The sequence below is a fragment of the Gracilinanus agilis genome, chromosome 3, assembly GCF_016433145.1.
Source record: "Gracilinanus agilis isolate LMUSP501 chromosome 3, AgileGrace, whole genome shotgun sequence".
Taxonomy (NCBI): Eukaryota; Metazoa; Chordata; class Mammalia; order Didelphimorphia; family Didelphidae; genus Gracilinanus; species Gracilinanus agilis.
In genome coordinates, this window is record NC_058132.1 from 381,875,824 (window position 1) to 381,899,950 (window position 24,127).

Genomic DNA, 24,127 nt, shown 5'->3' on the forward strand with positions numbered 1-24,127 from the left:
CTGTGAAGACTCAGAATTCTAGAGTCCATTGGCATTCAACAGAGATATAAATCAATTAAATCTCTTCTTTATGTTTAATGAATAATTAGGTTTTCAGAATTTCTTTATTAGAACTACAGCTTTCCAAGAAATTATTTGGTAAATTTGTATTATCACTTTTTAGTTCAGGCCAATGAATGAATGATTTAAAAGAATTAAGTACTAGCTTACTATGTGCCAGACACAGTCCTGAGCTTTGGAGATACAAATGAAAAAATCTAGATAATTCCTGTCCTCAAAGAACTTACATTTTGATAGAGGAAGACAACATACATGCAGGACTGGTGGCCAAAGAGAGATGTGTTTTGATCTGGTGGAATCCAAGGCTAACTGACCTGTCCTTTTTAGGAGTAGTAATATTGATTTGATTACTTTTCCTAGGCCTGGAGTAGGAAAATGTATATGGGAGAGACAGGAATGACCACATGGCATAAAGATGGTCAGAGAATAGTGTAATGGGTCTGGATCTGGGCTATGTAAAGGAAATTCTCAGTGTGAGTAGCTCAGGGTCCCTTGGGTGACAGCTCAAGAGCCAGGTTGGAGATGGAGTCTGGATATATGGCATGAAGATGGATGGATATTTGCTAAATAGAATTCTCAGCATAATGGATACTCTCTGTCTCTACACAAACTCTGAATGATCTTGTCTTTCATGATATCTTCATAGAGAAATCATAGACCATGTTATAACCTTCTCTATTTCAAAAGTATTGTACAGATATCAGCATAACATTCATTTGTCTATTTATGATTGACCAGCTTCATTTTCTAATTATACACGTCTTTGAAGATTTTTTATGTTACGTGCTCAGTTTACTGTTGTTCTCCCAATGAAATCCAGTCACAAATAGGTGGCTTAGTCACTCAGATAGAAAAACAGAGTATAAAGAATGCATATTAGGAAAGACAACTAGAGTCAGTCCATCAGTATGTATTTCTTGGATCAATGCTGCAATGCACAGTTGAGTAGTGTTACATTTCATTTGAGAAACTATGTAGTACTTTTAATGATCTCTAGGTCTTCTCACATAAAAGCCCATTTTTGTAGAGCCAGTATTCTCCTTTATGGCTAGGAATTTTAGAATAATAGAATTTCATAAGATTAAAAATTTCAGGTAACATAAGGAGCTCTGGGAAGATGGGTGTAGGTAAATTGTGTATGGGTGTTTATATACAAATCTCAATTTTGAAAGAAAAATCAGTAAATGCAACTTGTCAAGGCACATTATGACCAATGTTTTGAAATCGTGGAAGTCAGAAGAAAGATTTTTTTGATGTGGTATAATAATTAGGGAGTTCCAAACCTGTAGTTATTAGTTTTGTGATTCTAGACTAGTCAACTTCTCTGAACTTGTTTCTTCATCTTATAAAATAAGGTTAGACTAGATAACCTCTAAAGGCCTTCCATCTCTAAGTCTATATTAGGACTTTGTTTTAAGTCTTGCCTTTGATTCAAGTTAACCATTTCAGAGAGACTACAATTTATGGATTGGATGCCTCTATGCTTATATAAGCGTGTGTATGTGCGCGCACACACACACACACAGACACAATACTCCTCTATGGGGAGTTTCATATAATGGATTTTTAGGGGGCTCAAGACCAACAAGTTGGAGGACTAGTCATTTTCTTGAATCTTTACAGCCTTTCAGATATCTCTAAAATCATAGGAATCATATATAAAAGATAAAGCAATTTTGACTTTCTCTAAATTTGACCCCAAGAACCCAAAATGAGATAACTTGTGAACTAAAAGCAATGGAAGCAAATTCTTAATGTGCTTACTTAGCACCTCTTCCCCCTTTTTTTGGCTACTACACTCTGGAAAGCCTATCCAAATCACCCCATGGGCTTGTAAATAACTCAGTTCTATCCCTCCTCCTCAATCCTGCAACACAAAATATAGAAATTTTGCTTTAGCTGGCATGACACCATGAAAGTGGATTGAGCTACATCAGGGTTCAGTGAAATATTTGAAGAACAAAGAGAACTGGGCAGAATGCTAGCATAAGTGTAGAGCTCCACCAGGCTTAAAGGGAAGACTAATATCCAGCTAAGTCAATTCTCTTCCTCTAGAAGTCACTTGTAATAGAGTCTGAAGCTGGTAAAAACTGCATTTCCCAGTAGGAGAGGAGAAAGAGACAGATTTCAGACACAGTCCTGTATGAAAGTAACATCAAAGGAAATATCAAGGAAAAAGAAATTACCAAAGATTACAGAAAGAAGGAAACTTAGTTAAAGACCTGATGAGGTAAAGGAACCTGGATTCCTAAGAGACCATGAAACTATAGAAGAGTACTCAAATGATTCAAAAGTGAAATAAAAATGATGGAAGCAAAATCTATTGCCTTACATAGAAGAGATAATGGACAGAATAGAAAATACTTTAATACATGGTAGAAAATCTTACCAAAAAAACTTGAAACAACTGATGGAGAGTGCAAAAATATAGACGTGAAAGACAATCTGGAAGAAGAGAAACAAAAAATATAGCATTAAAAATAAAACATGATTTCTATACAAGCAAAACTTATTGAAGAGAGGCAGCATAGAGATTACTCAAGGATTATAGGTTTCACATCAGACAAGTCAAAAAAATCTGAACACTATAATGCAATATAATAAATTTGCTGAGAACTCCTGAATATAGAAAACAAAGTGCCAATAAATAAAAGGAAGAGGTCCCTTCACTAATCACAAGTCTAGTCTGATTTTTTCCCAAGGAAAAATATCACACATTTTATTGGGTGCAATATATCAAATGCTTTGAAAACCTAGGATTCAAAACATTAATTTGGCTGGAAAATTTTAGTAGTATATTTTCAAGTATTCTATACATAGTCTCATTTATATGTCTAGTAGAGAATAAGAGTGTCTGATAAAATGGGTTTTTCTTTCATAAGCTCATATGACATGATTTTTAGTTCTCTCATTGTGAGGGTCTTCTAGTTGTAATCTAGTTTCTCAATGTCTTTTTAAAATAATATCATTCAGAACTGGATCTAACATTCCAAATGTGGTATAACCAATGCAGGGGACAGTGTTACTACCACTTTTACCTAACATATTTATATCAGTGAAACCACCACCAACAACAATCCATGGTGGAAATGTTAATATCTTTACCTGTTATTTGGATGTTATATATAAGGTCATCAAAACATTTTGGGGTAGATTCTCCCACCCTATAAACTGTGCTTGCACAATTAAAATCTTTGAGATATATCCCTAGAACATCTATTTCTTATTGCCAAAATCCCTGGAAAACTGACAGGAAAGACCAATTGGCCAGTTCATAATTACTACATATTCTGTTTAGATTTTCATTGTGGAAGATGAATGTTTGATTGCCCAAAGAGTATCTTATGCCTTGATTTTAGGTTTTATTGATTGATAATATCAAAGTTATTGATTGATATGGAGTCTATGTTGTAAAATATTTCTTCTGTCCTTTTATCATAACTGAAATTTTACTCTAGTTCCAATTCCACATCTCTCATGAAACTTGCCCTAAGTGTTTATTTAAAAATCAACAAATCATCAACTACTATGTTTTAAGGACTTACCTGATGTGCCAGACATTATGCTAAGCAATGAGGATACAATGAAAGGTAAAACCTATCCTGCACCTCAAAAAGGTCACAATCTGATAGGGAGAAAACAGGCAAAGAATTATGCATTAATGAAATATATACAGGAGAAATTGGAAGTCATCTCAGAAGGAAGAAACTAACATTAAAGGAGTACAGGAAAGCCTCTTTGTAGAAGATGAGATTTTAACTGAATCTTGAAAAAACCCAGAGAAGCCAGGAGGAAGAAATAAGGAGGGAGAGAGTTTGAGATTGGGGAATAGCCAGTGAAAATGCCAGAGGCAGGAGCTGGAATGTACTGTTAGGGGGACATCCCAGAGGTCACTGTCACTGGATTACAGAGCATATGGAAGTTTGTTCAACCATTGCTAAATTGACAGGCACCGTCTTTGTTTCTAGTTTTTTGTTGTTTTTTTTTTTTTTGCTACCATAGTATGTGATGCCACAAATATTTTAGTATATATAGAAACTTTCTTTTGGCTATTGACCTCTTTGGAATATATGTCCAATGAGATCTCTGGCCAGAAAGTATGAAAATAAATCAGAAAATAAAGTCAGAAATTATATATATATATATGATAAATTCAGTGAAACAAGGAACATTCATGTGAAATGATGTGAAGTAAATTAAAGTAGATCCAAGAGGACAAATACATAATGACTACAATAATATAAATTAAAAAACCAAAAAAGCCATCATAGAAAAAGTAATTATAATGAATAGATTTGGTTATGGAGAACTTTGAAGAAGTCCTACTTTCATAGGAGAGGTGGGGATTATGGATATAGAATTTAGTATACAGTGTTAGATGTGGTTCCTGTTCTGTTAGCTTTGCTTAATGTTTTTTAAATAAAGAGTCACTGGATTGGTGTGGTCTAAGGAGAAATGACATATAAAATAGAGGATATCAATACGATATTTTAAAAAGGGTTTTGAATGGATAGCAGGTGCCATGTGTAGCCCCTCTTCCTTCTTCCCCCCTCACCCTCCCAAGAACCCTAGGAAGTATACTCACATTTGCCATTCCGGGTTCTGGTAATTATGTGTATGCTTTGCAGTCTAAGATCAATGCTTAAAGGATTTTATATTTTAATATGACATGGTAAACCTTGAATTTTCTTTGGTTATACCCCTTATACATGACAGTACTTACTATGTGTCAGGCACTATGTTATGTACTTTACAAATATTATCTCATTTGATCCTCACAGCAATCCTGCAAGGTAGGTGCTGTTATTATTCCCATTTTACATTTAGGGAAACTGAGGCAAATAGCAGTTAAGTGATTCATCCAACATTATTGCACTGTCAATGTCTGAGGTCACATTTGAATTCAGTTCTTTCTGCCTTCAGGTCTAACACTCTATCCATTTTGCCACCTGGCTGCCACAGGGGAATAGTACATAGGAATTTCATACCTTTAATACCAAATTCTGTAGCTATTTTATTTTATTTTATTTTATTTTATTTTTTAAACCCTTAACTTCTGTGTATTGTCTCATAGGTGGAAGATTGGTAAGGGTGGGAAATGGGGGTCAAGTGACTTGCTCAGGGTCACACAGCTGGGAAGTGTCTGAGGCCAGATTTGAACCTAGGACCTCCCATCTCTAGGCCTGACTCTCAATCCACTGAGCTACCCAGCTGCCCCCCTCTGTAGCTATTTTAGAGCAAAACCTATCGTCAAATGTTTGATACATTGTGTACCTTAGAGTTTCAATAAACAAGTTGGAGGGACATTTTAGTTTTATATACCTGAAACCTGTCTTAGAAATCCAAAAAGATTCAGGGGACCAAAGGAAGTAAAAATCCAATAATTTATAGTGAGATGGGTCTTCACACATTCCATCTCACCAGTTCTCTGTCATTCTTGGAAGGTCTTGGTCAGGTTTCACAAAACTTTATGATATATCATATAAGAAAAAAAATCTTAGAACAGAGGAGTGTTAGGTTGGAAATTCTTATGTTGATTAATTAGTAAAGAACAAATAATTTATTTCATCTTTTTGCAACTTTTCTCATCTGTTAAATGAAGGAATTATTTTATATGAGTTTCTCTACATATAACAATAAGATTTCCTTTTATAAGGTAAAAAATTTTTCATGAATTTTATATGATAATAATTATATGATTAGTAACTTTTGGTTGATAAAATATAATATGTCTAAAAGCTAATAATTCAATAATGCTTTTTTTTAAAACCCTTACTTTCTGTCTTGGAGTTAATACTGTGTATTGGCTCCAAGGCAGAAGAGTGGTAAGGGTAGGCAATGGGGGTCAAGTGACTTGCCCAGGGTCACACAGCTGGGAAGTGTCTGAGGCCAGATTTGAACCTTTCTCTAGGCCTGGTTCTCAATCCACTGAGCTACCCAGCTGCCCCCCAATAATGCTTTTAAAATGAATTTTTGTCTTATTAATTACAATAGGATCTATTTACATTTGAGAAATAAGAATACACATATGTATGTCATATTTATATAATTCATTTATCCAATCAATAAATCTCTTTCATTATGTAACACTTAGTATTAAAGAGCTTTGTCTCTATATTGCAAACAAATCTATCCCTAGATAGAATTTTAGTCCAGAAGGAGACTTGTTTAGATACTCATGAATAAGTGAAAATAGGAGTTTATAATCCCAGTACCACTGCAATTTTAATGATAGGGTTTCCTCTCCTAAACACTATCATTATATTGCTGTGTGGTTTGGACAAGCACAGACACAACCTTCTACAGAGGCCCAAACAGCATCAACAACAAGCACGAGTTTCAAACTTGTTTCAGGTTGTTGTAGGTTCCGTGTGGGTAGACACTGAATGGATGCATCCCACTCTATGCTGATGGCTCTTTTACTCTGCCTCCTCAGTGCTGAAGGATTTGGTTTTTTAGGATATGATTTTGTACTTGCTGAAATGTTTTGCATTTGATTTCAAATAATTGTCCTTTCTTGATTCTGACAAATAGATGGAAAGAGCTGGAAATTCTGTTTGTGGAGTCTCATATGGAAAGGAAGGAATGATATCCACTTAAGAGTTTAAGGAAACGAGTTCAAATTCCAGCTCTCCATCATATTACCTGTGTGACCTTGGACAAATCACTTCATTTTTTTGAAATCTTAAGTTCTCATTGTAAATGAGGAACTTGAAGTGGACAATGTCCTCAAGGTACTTCCTAACTCTAGGAAATCTTTGTGCTGTGGGAGATACAAAAGAAATAATAAGTATTTCTGACCCTCTGGAAATACAGATTCTTCTTGAAGAGATAAGATTTATTTTTAAATTTTATCTAACTCTGTCATTTCACTGGGTGGGGGGTGGGAGATGTTTCTATGCAAAATACATAGGACATTGTGACTTCTAGTCTCAAGGGTATAATTTGACCAAGGTCTCCCAGTCAGTATATGTCAGAAATGGGACTTGAACCCAGATTGTCTTGACTCCACTGCCAGCTCTTTTTTTCCTAAAATTTCCATGTTGTTTCTCATATGCAAGTAGCACATGACAGTATACTAAGTAGGTACTGAATTAATTAGTCCTCAATATAGTCAATTCCACTTGCTATTGCAATAGGTTCTGGGAACACATTATAATTAGTCTTCATATTCCTGATCAAAGACTTGGCCTCACATAAATCTCAGCTATGACCAGAAATATGTCATAAAGGCAAAGGCACAATAATTATTTTAAATGGCAAAATGATGCTTTGCATTCTCATCTCTGAATCATATTTCATGGCAGGTCACAGAATCACAGATCCTTTGAGATGGAGGGGACCACTTAGGTCATGATAAGTGAAGAAATCATTTATGATTCCTGTTGGAAGTGCTTTAGTTCAATTTAATCAAGTAAGTTTGGGTTCAAAGTAGGGTGGTTCTTAAAAAAAGTTATCTTTAGTCCTATACTTACTGACAAGTGAGCAGGTTAATTGGAAACATCTGAGGGCAATGCCTCCAGGATAAAAAAGGAAGCCAAGAGTCACTTGAAGAAATCTCTGAAACAGAGAAGGAGGGAAGTTAATGGAAGATTGAAAGGGGCTTGCAAGGAGCAGGAATTGATTCAAAAAGGAAAATCACAAGAAAGTTTTGTTTCAGGAATTGTGTTACTTCAAGTTGTTCTAAAGGAAGCAATAGACCAGGAACATTTAATACTTTTAATTTTTTCCAGAATAATGAAGGCAAAGTTGATATTATTAAGAATTATTATTAATTATTATTATTATTATAGAATTATTATGCAAATAACCATAAAAGTTTAAAATAAACATGAAGCAAATTTAGTTTTAGAGTAGAGTGAGGAAAGTGGAAATGTAAGGGACAGTACTGCTCTTAGTCTGTCTACAAGCATTTATTTAAAAAACCCTTACATTCTGTTTTAGAATTAGTTGATACCAAGTGTTGGTTCTGAGGCAGAAGAATGGTAGGGGCAAGGCAATTGGGGTCAAGTGACTTGCCCAAGGTCACGTAGCTAGGAAATGTCTGAAGCCAGATTTAATCCTAGGACCTCCTTCTCCAGGCTTCGCTCTCTAGTCACTGAGCCACCTAGCTGCCCTTTTAATATGCATTTATTAAGCTTCTAATATATGCCACGCATGGACATAGTGCCTTCCCTCAAGAAGGGCATTCTAATGGGAGAGACAATTGGGAACATACAAAATATATGCAGTGCAAATGGAAAGTAATTGGAGAGGGAAAGTGCCAGTGGAGGGGTTGGTGAGTGGGACCAGAAAAGATGTCCTGCAGAAGATGGGATTTAAAGTAAATCCTGAGGGAAATAAGAGATGGTATGAGGTAGAGGGAAAGCATTCCAGTATAGAGAATAGTCAGAGAAAAGGCATTGAGATGGAAGACAGAATACTTTGTGGAAGGAAACCCAAGTAGGCCAGTATAGCTGGATCACAGAGAACATGAATACTCTGAAATGTACAAAATGAAATGAAATGTGTGAAATGTGTTCAGGAACAGTTGTTTTGGGAAAGGATGGCTTATTTCCAAGACACTACTACTTTTACCCTCATGAGAGGTTTAGGGCAAAAATGGTCTCAGCAGAAAGGATCTTGGGGACTACTCAGGATCTTAGAGTTGAAGGCTGGAGTGGTCAGATGATATATTAGAAGATATTAGGTGAGTGCTGGGCATGGTGGCTATTAGAGGAGGAAGTATGTTCTTCTTGGCTCCAATACCTATCAGCTTATGTGACAAAACCCAATTCCCTCTGCACTCATGATGGCTTTGATTTTGGATGTGTAGATTTCTTTAAATTGAGAATAGAAAGAAATGATAGGTCAAAAAGAAGACATTGATGTTTCTTTATATCTGTTCTTTTTCCTTTCTGTCCATACTTAGGTAGTTTGATTTAAATTTGATAAAGCAAATTTGGTTAAAATATTTTAAGTACCTGATATGTGTAAGACTGTGTGTTGGGTGGTAAGGATGCAATGAGTAAAAGAAATTGTCCCTATCTTCAAGAACTTTTATTCAACTGAAGACCACAACAAATATACAAATAAGTAAATATAAGTTAATTGGATGAGGAAGAGAACATGAATGACTGATTAGAAGAGGGGCATTAGGGGAGGATTCCTAAAAGAGGTGACAGCTCATCAGAATCTTGGAGGAAGATAAATCTGAAGATGGAGATAAGAAGGCAGCATATTTCAGGCATGGAGGTCATCCTGTGCAAACACTGGGAGGCTGAATTGCCATTTGGTTACCCCTGCCCTATCTTCTACTTGCAGGAGGCAAGAGGTGGATTAAAGACAAGATAATAAGCTTAGCATAGATAGTATGAAGAGAAAAGATTTCAAGAGAAAGCAGAGCTATTCAGCTTTAATTTTATTTCCATTTTCCCTATGAAGGAAATTGTCTTTGGATTGAGGTATAAAATAACAGTCAACAGGGAGTTGAAAGAAGGGTAAGTGAAGAAATGATAAAAAGAACTCTTGGCCGCTCTCAATGAGTTCTAGGTTGGCCCCCCAAATTATATCTTTGAGTATTGAAATATAAGATGGTAATTATTGGGCTGCTGATAGTAATTCTTGAAAAAATCATAAGAAGTAGAAGGGATGTCCCAGGCCTGGAGATGAGAAGAGCAAGAATTAAAAAAATTACCTTTATCTTTCGGATTTTCAAAGTGCTTTACATTGTGCTTTAGACAGATGAATTCATTTGATCCTAACTACAGCCCTCTGAAGAAGATATCACCGTTCCCATTTTATAGATGAAGGTTTTAGGACATTGAACATTCAGTGAGCCAACAATGTGATTTAATGCCTCAAAGCAACCATATACCTCAATGTATCTGTGAAATACACTGAATGGTATACTCACTTGTTTGCATCTTTTTATCTTGTGTTATTCTTGGCTATATTCTCCTTTAAATCTTCAGGGGATGATATACTAAGTTCACTGGGCATCTTTTTCAAAATTTTTAACATCATAAGAGCATAGCAGAAAGGCTGACCACCTGTTTTTCCTTGTTTCAGTTATAAAATCACTTCATCTACTTTTCCTATTATATATATGTATATATATATATATACATATATATATATATTGTTAACATCATCTATACCACTCCTTGTGTGCATATTGATAATAAGGTATCTACATCACCTACAACTTCACTCTCCATTGCCCTTTGGAGATTCTTATTAAGAATCTGAATTCTGATACTTTGGAAATTGTTGTATTCCAAGATTTGCATCCCCAGAAGATATTAATGGGTCTACAAACCTCAGCCTTACTCATTAAGTCTAATTTTGCTTGAGGGAAAAGAATTTAGAGGTAACTATCAAGAGAAATTCCTTTGTCAGTGAAAATATAAAAGCACTCCTATATAATGAAAATTTCATGTTTAACATCCATCCTAAAAACACAATTATTCCTGAAAGGATGGCAATGGATTTCTCTTGGACTTGGTTTTGACCATTTTCTGTGAATACATACGAACTTTTGTTTTCAAATAAACTTTAATAAACACTAGCATAAAAACTTCAAGTAATAAAGCTATCTATCTAAACTCCAAATTACAATTAATTACAATTTACATTTATACAATAGTTTATAATTAACTATAGTTATACACATATTGACGACTATATTTTCTAATCTCATCCAGGGACTTAAACAATGATGAAATGAAATGATGGAGAAATAACATTGAATTTGAAATCATAGGATCTGGGTTTAAAACTGAGATATGCTATTTATTACCTGTGTGATTAATCATAGGCAAATCATTTTTCTTTCAGGGTCTCAATTTCCTCTTCTGTAAAGTCAGGAGGTCAGACTAGATGTCCTCTAAGGTCCCCTTCTAATTCTCAATCGATATTATACTGAAATAACTTTCCCTTATTACAACATTGGCAGTTGTTATCCAGCCATTTTTATTTTCTTCTTAGGACCTCAGTTTCCATGCTTGCACAGCTCTTTTATTTTTTGTAAACCAAAGGTTTTTGTTTTTGCTATTGAAAAATGAATGGAGCATTATCTGGTATAGATATAAATTTATTACTCTAGAACCCTCCTCCATCCTTTTATCACACCAAAGTAGCTCCCAAGGAATTGAGGAAAAGGAGAAGGAGAATGAACTTCTGCTCTAGATGAGCACCTGTGTAAGTAAAATACTTGTAGTTTTATACTTGAGCTTCCTGGCTGAGCAGACAGATTTAGGTTGTTATGACTCACTTGGATAATTTTTTTAAAAAATTAGGTACAATTTTGAGTATTTGTGAGCATTACATTTTCTCTCTACTCTTTCCTCTATGTTTATTCATTCTGCTGAAAGGCAAACACCTGGTTGCTTCTTCCTACCTTTGCTCCTTAGTGTAGTGGTAGACTGCTTATATTTAGGCCATCTATCTACAATATTTTGCACCAAACATCCTGAAATTCAGTTCTTAAGCATTTATTGAATGTCTACTATGTGACAGGAACTGTGCTAAGAATAGAGGAATGCAAAGAAAATAGGTTGATAAGAATACATTTTATGATGCTTGTAAATGTGATTAAGGGCTTTATGCTTTTTTTTTAAGATGGAGAAAATGTAGAATTGCCAATTTGAGTACCAGACAGCAATCCATATTAAAAAATATCTTGGGTTTTTATGGACTACAAGTTCTAAATGAGAAAACAGAGTGATATGACAAATAAAAATGTAACTTGGATTGTATATGATCTAGGCCAAGGGAAATGATTATTCTGCTATTTTTTGGCCTTGTCAGACTACATTTGGAATATTATATTCAGTTCTGGGCACCACAGTTTAGGAAAAGGACAACTAAAATTCAGAGGGTGACCTAGAAAATAAAAAGAGTGGAGATTGTTTCATCTGAGAATTAACTGAAGAATAGGGCATGTTTTATCTGGAGAAAAAAGATTTAAAAGCAACATGAGAATGATTCTCAAATATTTGGAGGCTATCTAGCCCTGGAAGGCATGAATGAATACATAGTAGAAATGCATGAGTAGAAGCTGCAAAGAACTTTGGCTTGACATAATAAAAACATCTTCTCATAATTAGAGCTATCCAAAAGTGAAATGAATTTCTTTAAGGGTAGTGGATTCTTCTTTACCAGAAGTTTTCAATCAAATATGGGATGCCTATTTATCAACAGTTTGGAAAGAGTTCTTGGTTAATTATGGGTGGAACTACATACATCAGTGCTTCTCAAAAGATGCATTTTAATATACTCTTGTGGTTTCAGTTCTTGCTTTTTGTGTCAGGAATTATATGGAACTTTTCATTTGCAGTTACATATATATGTGTCACTCTCATGACTCTTCCATAGTATGCCAAGATTCTTCTGTGCCATGAGCAAAAAACCTCTGAGAACTATTGAACTAGATTCTTAATGTGACTATTAGTCACAATTTCTCTCTCACAAGGTTATTGTGAGGAGAGCACTTTGTAGACCATAAAGTAGTGTATAAATATGAGCCATTATTAATGTGGTCACATACTAGCATGCTTCATTGGTACCCTTGGAATGACAAAAGAATTTAAGGGAGATTTCTGACACTGAGTATAATACCTGCAGTGAACTTATGGGATGACATGGAAAAAATCACACAGGCTGGGCAGGATGGACTAACCTATGTAGTAGGTATGATCTTGTGAGAGGGAATATACCTTCATTGACAAGATCAAAGGTACAATATGGTAAATTGGAGGAAATGGTCATTAACTTTACCTCTGTGGGCCTCAAAATTCTTACCTTTTAAAGAGACACCTGGCTTGGGGATATCTATAGTTCCTTCTTGAACTAAATGTTGATGATTCTTTTCATTACAACAAAACAGATATTTGAAGTATATCAATTAGGCTTTACAATTTACCTTTTTTTTTTAAAGATACACAAGATTTTGGTCAAAGGAAAAATGGTCTTATAATTTTGGAAGGTCCCACTTTATTTTAGAGGTTTGTAAGTTATTACTTGGAGTCTGAAGTAATATCTCATATTTATATAATTTCTTTTTTCCACATCCCCAATGGTTTTTCCATCCCATGCTCTTTTGGCAGCATTATTCATTTAGTTTGCAAGCCCAAGTTCAGTTTTTGTGGTCTAACATTATGGAGGATTCTTTTATTTCTATGTACAAGGACAATGTTATTATTTTGTCTTCCTTTTGGAGGGCAGGACTTTCCTTTTCCAAGAAGTTAAACATTTCTAGAGGTGAGTTAATAGCCAATATAATAAATAACTTGATGTTGACAGTTCTTTAACCACTGTGTGGCAGGAGTGTGTGTATGATGGATGTTCTTGGTCTCATCTATACTCATACTTGAGTCTGCCACTTGCCAAAGGAGTCATTTGGTCTGTCAATTAACTGAAAGAGATACTCAGCATGTTTAGATGGTGCTAATTATCCATCAGGCCTCTGGATAGGAAGGAGAAGTCTGACTTGTGAAACATCTGGAAATGGTGATATAAGAAATGACCTCCTCAAGATGTCTGTGTACGTGAGAAAGGGCTTCTGGACAGTTGGCAGTGACCTGTAGCAGAAGCTGTGAGTGAAGCTCCTGAGCTGCAGACACCTCCTCACTCTTCATCAGCTTTAAAAATGCACAATTTATATTAATCAACTCATAAGAACCAGCCAGCAGAGTTTGTATTAGGGACTAATATTTTCAAGCCCTGTACAAAGCCCTTTTATTAGATGAATTCTCAATTTCTTTCAGAATATGGAATATCTACTTATTCATCCCCCAAAGACAAGAAATGTTAAGAAAGAAAAAAAAAAAGAAAAGAATTTTGATATAGAGCTTACATGCCCTAGGAATATGTTCTGATTTTTAGGTGGAGACATGCTAAGTACGAATTGTAAAGGCACAGTCATAAATGTTACTATGGGCCTGGGAAATTCCTACAATACCAGCAAGGACTTCTTTGTTCATGTGTATGAAGTTCTATACTTTGGTTAACATATTTTTAAAATTATAAGTAGTTAGTGCCTTCCTGTTACAGCTCTGATATTGGAAGGCAAAGCACCAATAGTTAATCATCTTAACCAGGGAGCAACAAAGGGGCTCAGTGGATAGAGAGTCAGGTCTGGTAAAAAGAGGTCCTGGGTTTAAATCTGGCCTCAGACACTTTCTAACTGTGTGACCCTGAGCAAGTCACTTAACCCCTCTCACCTAGCCCTTACCACTCTTCTTCCTTAGTACCAATGCATAATACTGATTCTAATTTGGAAGAGTTTAAAAAATATTCCTTTTTTAACCAATAAGCAGCAGTTAAATGTTCATTGTGGTGGAGTAACCCTGCATCAGATGTTGTAAGATTTTAATCTGACAATGTCAACATTAACATTCTGGAAACTAATGCTGGTTCTCAAGCTGATAATGTCTTAGAAGGTTGTCAGTTCTTTAGTATGCCCCAATGCAAACACTGTAAGCACAGGGATCGATTCTTACAGGTAGTACTTATTGATGGGTTACATTGTTTGAGGTTCTCTAGCTTCATAGTATCTCTTCATTGTCAATAGGAAATGTTTTATGTTGGGGATCAGCAACAGAGGCAATGGATGAATAAGACTTCATGATGACTATCTCTCTATTGCCAAAAGACACTTTGGGAAAACCCTACACAAATAGTATATCAGTGCAGAGTTTCAGGAATTCATATGGACTAAAAATTACTCACAACCCAAAAAGAGCACTGGATTTAAAGTCAGACGACCTGGCTTCCAATTCTTGCTTGTCTACTTATTATCACTATGACTGAGATCAATCATTTTTTGAATATCCCTGAGCCTCTTTAAAATGAAGGCAATAGACTCAGTGGTTCCCAAACTTTTTTTGGCTTCCCGTTCCCTTTCCAGAAAAAAATATTACTTAGCGCCCTCTGGAAATTATGAAACTATTTATTGAATTCAGAATAGAATGTAATACAAAAAAAGTGTGGCCATCACTGCCTCCCTGGATCGCTGCAGCACCCACCAGGGGGCGGTAACACCCACTTTGGGAATCACTGCACTACATCATCACCCATGTTCCTTCTAGTTGTAAAGCCTACGATCTGTGCTAATGTTGCATGACAGCACCCTCTGACATGTGTAGCAGCAATTCCAGCTATCTTTGGGAGTGATAATAAGATTTTGATATTCATGAAGATATTCTAGTCATATAAAGTATAAGTCATTATCCCACTCTCATGACTTAAAATGATACACCTCCAGATAACATTACCATAATAATTTTGCTTATTTGATAGCCCTTGCACTTTTTTCTAAGATGACTGTTAAGAGTGTTTATTCTTAATAGTTAAAGCTGCCTAAAAGTGATGAAAATATAACTTTGAAGGAGGTGTCTTATTTGCACAAGTTTTTAAATTATGGGAAAGAAGAAGATTGCAAGGCTCAGTTTAATGTTAATAAGAATGTGAACTCATTGGTTCCATGCCACCAGTTTAACTCTGGATAGGAAGAATGACCAAGAATTATTATTAATTCATCGTTGTTCAGTGGCCTTTAGAACATAGAGTGAACACCCTCAATTTCATAGTAGACAGATGTCCAAATTATAATTAGTACTAATTGGCAACACTATTAGAAGTATCAGTAGAGGATAAAGAATGAATCAGCTACATTCTAAACTTTGGTAGAAGGGCTTCTTAGGTGGAAACATAATTCTGATCATTATGAAGGCATCAGAATTCTTCATGTTAATTTATTTTGGAAGAGCTAAAAAGGAGATGGTCAGATCTTTTCTTGTTTGCTAATTTTCCTGAGTTTGTAGATTTTTTTCCTGAAAACCTCACATTCGTTGTAGGCATTAATGACTTATTATTTTGTGTTATGGATTAGTAATGGGTTAGATATGGATTTTATTGAAGTCTTAAAACATTTTTCTTCATTAAGTTATTTTATTACACTACAAAGTTAATGGAATAATGTTACTTTAAAACACTTCTATTAATTTTAAAAATTATTAACTCTACAAACATGAACAAATATGAACATTTCCTTCTACAAAGAACAGAAAAAGGTAATTATTAAAGACTACAAATCTATTATGTATGTATTCTTAATTTAAAATTAAGTAGATATTAAATTTAACGCAGCAGTTCTAGTAATACCCTACTTCTCTACATCCTCTTTTGAACTTCCCTCCATTTTTTCTGTGTATTTTAAAATGTTTGCCATTTTTTAGCCTTTTTCTCCTTATATGTCTCCTTTATTCTCCCCCCTACAAAAAGCCTTTTTTGGTAATAAATAGTATAGTCAAAGAAAGCAATTCACATACTTGCCTCATTTGAAAATGTATATCTTTTTCTGTACTTACAGTCTGTCAAAAGTGAGGAAGCAAACTTTATCATCAGTCTTTAGGAATCATGATTGGTCATTTCACTTATCAGAGTCCTTAAGTCTTTCAAAGTTTTTTTTTTTTTAAACAAAGTTATAGTCATTACATAAATTATTCTGGTTTTGCTTGATTCACTTTGCATCCGTTCATATAAGTCTTCCCAGAATTCTTTGAATCTATCTCTTTTGTGCAAAATTTTGTCATTTAAATTTTTTTTATTAATTTAAAATTTTTTAGAACATTTTCTATGGTTACATGATTCATATTCTCTCTCTCCCCTTCTTCCTCCTCCTTCCCAGAGCTGAGAAGCAATTCAATTGGTTTATATATGTCTTATTACTCAAAACCCATTTCCATATTATTCATATTTGTAATAGAGTAGTCTTTAAAGAACCAAAGCCCCAAATCATATAACCATATAATGGAGTGATAAATCATATATTTTCTTTTACATTTCTACTCCCATAGTTCTTTCTCTAGATCTGGATCTTTTTCATAAGTTCCATGGGATTGTTCTTGATCATTGCATTGCTATTAGTAGCAGAATCTACTACATTTGACCATTCCACTATGTTTCACATACTATGCACAATGTTGTCCTGTTTCTACTCATTTCATTCTGCATTAGTTCATTGAGGTCTTTTCAGTTCATAAAGAAATCAAGCAGCCCATCACTTCTTTCAGCACATTAGTATCCCATCACCATTATATACCACAATTTGTTCAGTCATTCTTCAATTGGGGGTCACTCACTTGTTTTCTAATTTTTTTGCCACCACAAAGAGAGTGGCTCTGAATATTTTTGTACTAACTTAAAAAAATCTCTTTGGGGGTACAAACCCAGTGGTAGTATAGCTGGATCAAAGGGCATATGGTCTTTTAAAGCCCTTTGGGCATAAAAATCTTATCATTTTAAAACTTACATCTTTATTCTCAGTCATACAGTCGCAATCCTCATTCAGTACATATTTCTGCCTGGTCTATTAAAATAGGTTTTAAATAGACTCCTTGTCTGAATTCTCTAGTAGGCTGCTAAGGTGATAATTCTAAAATATAGATCTGGCTATGTGATAATAACCTACTTTACAAACTCTTATGGTTCCTATTGCCTCCAGGATAAAATATAAACTCCTTCGTTTGGCATTTTAAGCTTTTTAAAAATTGCTTGTTTAAAGCTCCTTATTGGTGGAGAATAATTAATAGATGCTACATTCTCCATCACTGTAAGAGGGACAGAGTTGGTGAGAACTTGGGAGAAGAGACTTTAACTTCAATGAAGATACATGTAGTTCTAGTTAGTCACCTAAATGGTCATAGAATGCTGTGCCTGGAGTAAGGAGGACCTGAGTTCAAATTTGAATTTAGACACTTGCTAGCTGGTGACCCTAAGCTAGTCACTTAACTTCTATTTTTCTCAGTTTTCTTAACTGTAAAATGAGAGCAATAAAAAAAAAAACACTACCTCACAGGGTTGTTCAAAGGGAATCAAATAGTTTTAAAAGTGCTCAGCATAAGGCTGGCATATAGTAGATGCCTAATAAATGCTTATTTTTGTCTCCTTGACCCAGTTTCTTTTCACACAGAGGTCCCTGGAGGGAAAGACTCCAGAAAGAAGATGACATGTGAAGGTGCTAGTGCCTGTATTATATCTGGATTCCAGGCTTATCATACTAGAGGCTTTGGGAAATTTACTTTTATTTTTTTTTATTAAGCTAAATTCAGCTATATTTAATATATTCTGTATTTATTTTGATAGAATTTTTTTTTATCTTTAGGTCTAGAAAGGGGTACATTGAGATTCCTAACTATTTTAGTCTTTCTTTCTATTTTTCTCTGCCTTTTTAATCTTTTTTATTTTTTAAACCCTTAACTTCTGTGCATTGGCTCCTAGGTGGAAGAGTGGTAAGGGTGGGCTATGGGGGTCAAGCGACTTGCCCAGGGTCACACAACTGGGAAGTGTCTGAGGCTGGATTTGAACCTAGGACCTCCCGTCTCTAAGCCTGGTTCTCAAACCACTGAGCTACCCAGCTGCCCCCCTCTCTCTGCTTTTTAAGAAACATTTACATATTATGCCATTTACTAGATTTATATAAATGTACATATTATTTATTTATTTTACCATTGAGTTTTCTGAAATCATTGCTGCTACCTATCCTTTTTTTTAAATCTAAGGCATAATATACTCTGCTCCAACCCTTCATATTAACTCTGTATATTTTTTAAATGTGATTTCTGTATTTCATTTTTTAAGCCATTCTGTAATCCTCAACTTTATGGTTAATTCACCTTATTCACATTCATAGTTATGATTGCTAATTATATATTTCTATCTCCTATGCTTATTTTTTCTTTACCCACATTTGATCACCCCTTTGAAATAAAGAAAATTATGAAAGAGAAGGGATGTGAACAACTCTTAGTAACACACTTGCTGACTTCTGGTTTTCTCATCATATGCTGCGCTGAATGGAAGAAATTATTGATATTTCTCTTTGGTCTTCTTGGTTGTATGGTGTCCTTTTAGACATTTGCTGGAGTGTATGTAAGAGAACTGTGATTTTCTACAAATGTTCATGTCACTATCTTAACTGAAAATTCAATTCATTCCATTTTTACAGGTGCCAAACATGGTGGAGGTCAGCAGAGGTAGTGATTGAATCAGAAAACATATCAACTCTGTCTAGGACCTAGTATTTCAACTCATAAAGAGTAGGGAGAATCATCAACTGGGAAAATGGATTATATATAAAACAAACAAAGAAATGTTATAGTTTATCAGATCACCACACAGAGGTGATTCAAGAACTGGAGTCTGCTTAGGGTGTTTATTTCATTCCATTTCACATTACTCACTTCTGAGTTTTTTCATGTTTTACACACTTATTTGCTTTATTTTTATCTGTCTTATGGAATCAGAGGAGAGAAATTATCTTTGTGATAACTATGGCATCAGAGATTCAGACACTGAGACATTTAAAACACTTGTAAGTTAAATAGTAAACTAAAAGTGTATGAATTTTACACTATTTATAGTTTCCCAGGAAGGTGATTTCTAGATTTTGATAAGAGTATATTTCACTATGAATTATTCACATCCTTGACAAGCATTGAATGGTGCTAACATACAATAAATTAGTTAATCAATAGTGTTTTATTAAGTCTTGATGTGTTAGATGCTGAGGATATAAAGACAAAAATGAATAGTCCTTCAGAGCTTATATCTTTCTGGAAGGACACAATATGTTCACATATAAGTTAACACAGGATATAAATAATATAAATACAAAGTGATTGGGAGCTTGGATCTGGGGGAATTAGAAAATGCCTTTTTATGAGGATGGCACTTGACCCGAGCATTGAAAAGAGCTAGGAATTTTAAGAAGCAGATGTGAGGAAGGAGAGGACTCAAGGCATAGGAAAACAATGTGGGCAAATAAAGGTATATCCATTTTGATAAAATTATCCATCCATCTATCTATCTATCTATCTATCTATCTATCTATCTATCTATCTATCTATCTATCTATCTATCTATCTATCTATCTATCTAAGAGTAGCATAATAAATTTAGGTATGTGGCTCAGTGATTAGAATGGGAGGCTTGGAATCAGGAAGATCTGAATTGGAATATGGCCTCAGACACTTACTAGGAGTGGGACCCTAGGCAAGTCACTTAATCTCTTTCTGCCTCAGTTTTCCCAGCTATAAAATGGGGGTGATAATAGTACCTACCTCCCTGGGTAGTTGTGAGGATTAAATGAAACAATATTTAAATATTTATAAAGAATTTACTATAATGCCCAGCACATAGTAGATGCTTAAATGCATGTTCCCTTTCCCTGTAGAGTAGGTTTAAACTGGTTATCCAAACAGTGTTTACACAGGTAACACTCCCTCTTAAATTCCCAGGGAAGCTTCCCTGGGAAATGTTTAGTCCAAGTTCAAGAAATTCTGTCTTCATAGTCTTCATTCTCTAAGACCAGAGCTGAAAGTACCAATGAATGTAGTTACCTTTACTAGTCATTCAGAGGACAGAATTTGTTCAAAGCAAAAGTCTTTAATGAAAAGGCATTTAAAGAATACTAACAACAAAGCATTTTCTCCTTAAACATTTGGCACATATTCTTACAAATATAGGGGACTTGGTAAAAGGATACATAGATAGGGGAACATATGCTTAGAGAAACACATATATGAAATACTTATGGTCAGTTTGCATCTCTGGAGGTACATGCATGTTAGAACCATGTATGGCCAAGGCACATGCATGGAGATTATGTTCTTCTTATATATCTCCAATGTTACAAGGTGTAAAGGAGGTTAAGAGACCTCTCAACTAGATGGTTTAACATAGCTGAATGATATTGTTTTGAGTAAGATTAAGTGACTGCAGCTGGGTGTGGTCTGTGTTAAATCAGCTGACAGGACCCTACCACTTGGTTGATTCCTCCTTCACAACTGACCAATGAGAAAGTAAAAGATTCTTCCCCAACTCTCAGTGCTAAGTGAACTTAGTTCTTTATTTTATTTTTATTTTTAAAAAATTTTCATTTTGAATATTTTCCCATAGTTACATGTTTCATGTTCTTTCCCTCTCCCTCAAACCCCGCTAACCCCCCCCCCTTAGCCAATGCACAATTCCACTGGGTTTTACATGTATCATTGATTAAGACCTAATTCCATATTATTGATAGTTGGACTAGAGTTATTGTTTAGTGTCTACTTCAAGCAGTTATTTTTCTTCTGTGTTTCTCCTCCCACAGTTCTTTCTCTGAATGTGGCTAGTTTTCTTTCTCATAAGTCCCTCAGCTTTGCTCTGGATCATTGCATTGCTGCTAGTAGAGAAGTTGGTTATGTTTGATTGTACCACAGTGTATCAGTCTCTGTGTACAATGTTCTCCTGGATCTGCTCCTTTCAATCTGCATCAATTCCTGGAGGTCATTCCAGTTCACATGGAATTCCTCCAGTTCTTTATTCATTTGAGCACAATAGTATTATATCACCAACAGATACCATAATTTTGAACTTAATTCTTTAGATGTAATGAGTATTATTAAACTCAAACTATTAAGGATGTTATAACTGACTGCGATTTACTGGTTATGATGCTGATCCTGATGATAGAAGATCACTAATCACTTGAATGAGATTGATGGGAGAAAGGAGAAGTTTTAACTGACACCTTTCCCCTAAGAATCTTCAGCGCAGATCAGGTCAATGCAGGGTTCTCTCTCTTTTTTTAAATTAAAAAAAATTTTTTTATTTTAAACCCTTAACTTCTATGTATTGACTTATAGGTGGAAGAGTGGTAAGGGTAGGCAATGGGGGTCAAGTGACTTGCCCAGCATTACACAGCTGGGAAGTGTCTGAGGCCAAATTTGAACCTAGGACCCCTGTCTCTAGACCTGGCTCTCAATCCACTGAGCTACCCAGCTGCCCCGAGGCTTCTCTCTTTTTAACTTATTTAATAAAAGGTAAAGAAGGTTAGGGAAAGGATGGATTGAAATCAAGAGGAAAGAGGATTGGGATGAATCCTAGAACCTTGTTTAACTAACTAAGCCTATAATAAATCACCAGGAGTTTTCAGGTGAAGCTGAATCACTGAACCTGCCAGGCTAATTGCCTTAGTTGCTTGATGTTCTAGCTCAATTCAAGTTAGTTTGGTTTAACAGAGTTGATCTTCAGTATTTATCTTCTTGTTGGTGTTTGGAAAGCTGTATATTATTGATGATGTATAGGAATGGGTGCTGATAGCACTGGATGAGCATTGAGCCTAGGTAACTATTCCTATGAGGTATAAGTTAACCTTAGCTAAAAGACAATTTTGAAAAGTCTACTCTCCCACCATTCTCAAGACTGAGACCCTGAGAATAGAAATCAGCCTCAATTTATAGGATGCTCTCAACAGACTTTTTGGTCTCATGCCAGCTCATGCCATCCCTGCATTCTGCATTCCAACCTCAGTAACTGGCAACTATCCTGGCCCAATATGGCTTCTTGCAAAAGTATTTACAAAGGCTACTGAAGTCTTCCATTAATGTCATCACACTGTTTTGTTTCTTCTGCCAGGTCTATTCCTTTTCTTATAGTCCATATTAGATTTGTTTCTTCTAAAAGCTATTCAGACCCAGCTACCAGATGTTGCTTAGATAGACACTGGTCTGTTGGGAGCTGCTGGCCCTCTGAATCTTTGCTGCATTCTTCTGGACTGTAGTTTTAACTGTCTTTAGCTTTTAGCTCAGCTATAATCCTTGCTTACCTCTTTGGGGCAGTATCCTTTTTTAATACTAAAGATTTTTTCCCCTAACACTTTTAGAAAAGACAGAAAATCCTTGTTCTAGGATTAGCAAAATGCCTCTTAAATTTTGTTCTTCCTGCAGTCTTGACTATTTAGGCCTTCTGTCTTTCCAGTAAAAGATTCTTCCTCCCAGGTACCACAAACCTCAGAACATAACATGGTGATTTTCACTAGTTAATATCATTAGACCTAGCTTTTCTTTGGACTATTCCTTCTGATTCAGGAAATTTAAGTCCATCAGAAACCTCACCTTAGCTTATGATGACCTTTTCACATGTTTTCCAATTGCCAGTCTCTGGAGTGAGACTAAAAGCCAGCTATTGGTTATTTGCTCAATAACCACCAAATTGCTCTAGCTTTCAGGGTTCATTGAAAGTATCCTCTTAAGTCTTTATAGTATTTTTTTCAAGAGGGATGAATGGGTAGATAAAAGCTAAGACACAATACCAAGTGAGAGGGTAATGTCATTATCTCTGCTGTCTTAATCAGCTCTTTCATATATGTAGAGAAATGTTCAATTGGTGCCTGAAAGGGGCTTTGCCAGCATTTTTGATGTTGAGATGTTTTATGATTTTCGTGATTCCATTCTAGTAAAGCAATAGAAAAGGAGAAGTAGCTTGGTGGGTAAGAAGCTGGACTGGGATTTAGGGAGTCCTGAGTTATAATGCCATCTTCAACACTTACTATTTGTGTGATTACTTAACCTGCCTGGGCTTCATTTTCTTCATATGTAAAATCTTGTCACAGGGACTCATGCAGTGACTCTGGAGGCTGACAGTTGGGTTTGGAGCAGCTGGTAGGGTGAGCCTGTGTCTTTTGGGAACCTATATACTCTGGAGTTGTTTTCCTTGGATGTGGACATTACATCTTCAATCAAGACCAGTGAAGCTGTAGGTTGAAAAGTGAATTTATCTGGTGTGGTGTACATATACAGATTATCTCATCTCTCACTTCACTTGTGGATTTTATGTTGCTGTGTATTCTGATTTCCTGTGACCAGCTGTGACTTCCTGAGACCAGCCAAGGACATCTTAGTGAGATCCCCTTACCCCTGTCAAGCCAAACTGCCTTTCCTTAGGCAGTCTGCTGATAGATTTAGTTTTAGTGTAGTCTGTGTTTATCCTTCTATCTCCTGGTAGTTTTCACTAGACCCGAGTGTTAGTTTTCCTACTTCCCTTCACTCCCCATCCCAATTTGTTATTAAACACTGTTATACAGACCTTCCTTGTTTCTCCTCCTTTCCCAGACAAACCTGGCACCTAACTGATATCAAGATGATTCTCCTGGTGGAGGTGTCCTTCTCTACTAAATTTCTCCATTTCTCACGTTACCCAAACCCAGCTAGGAGTTATTCACCCACAGGTTTTGTTATTTAACCATCAGAGATTTATTATT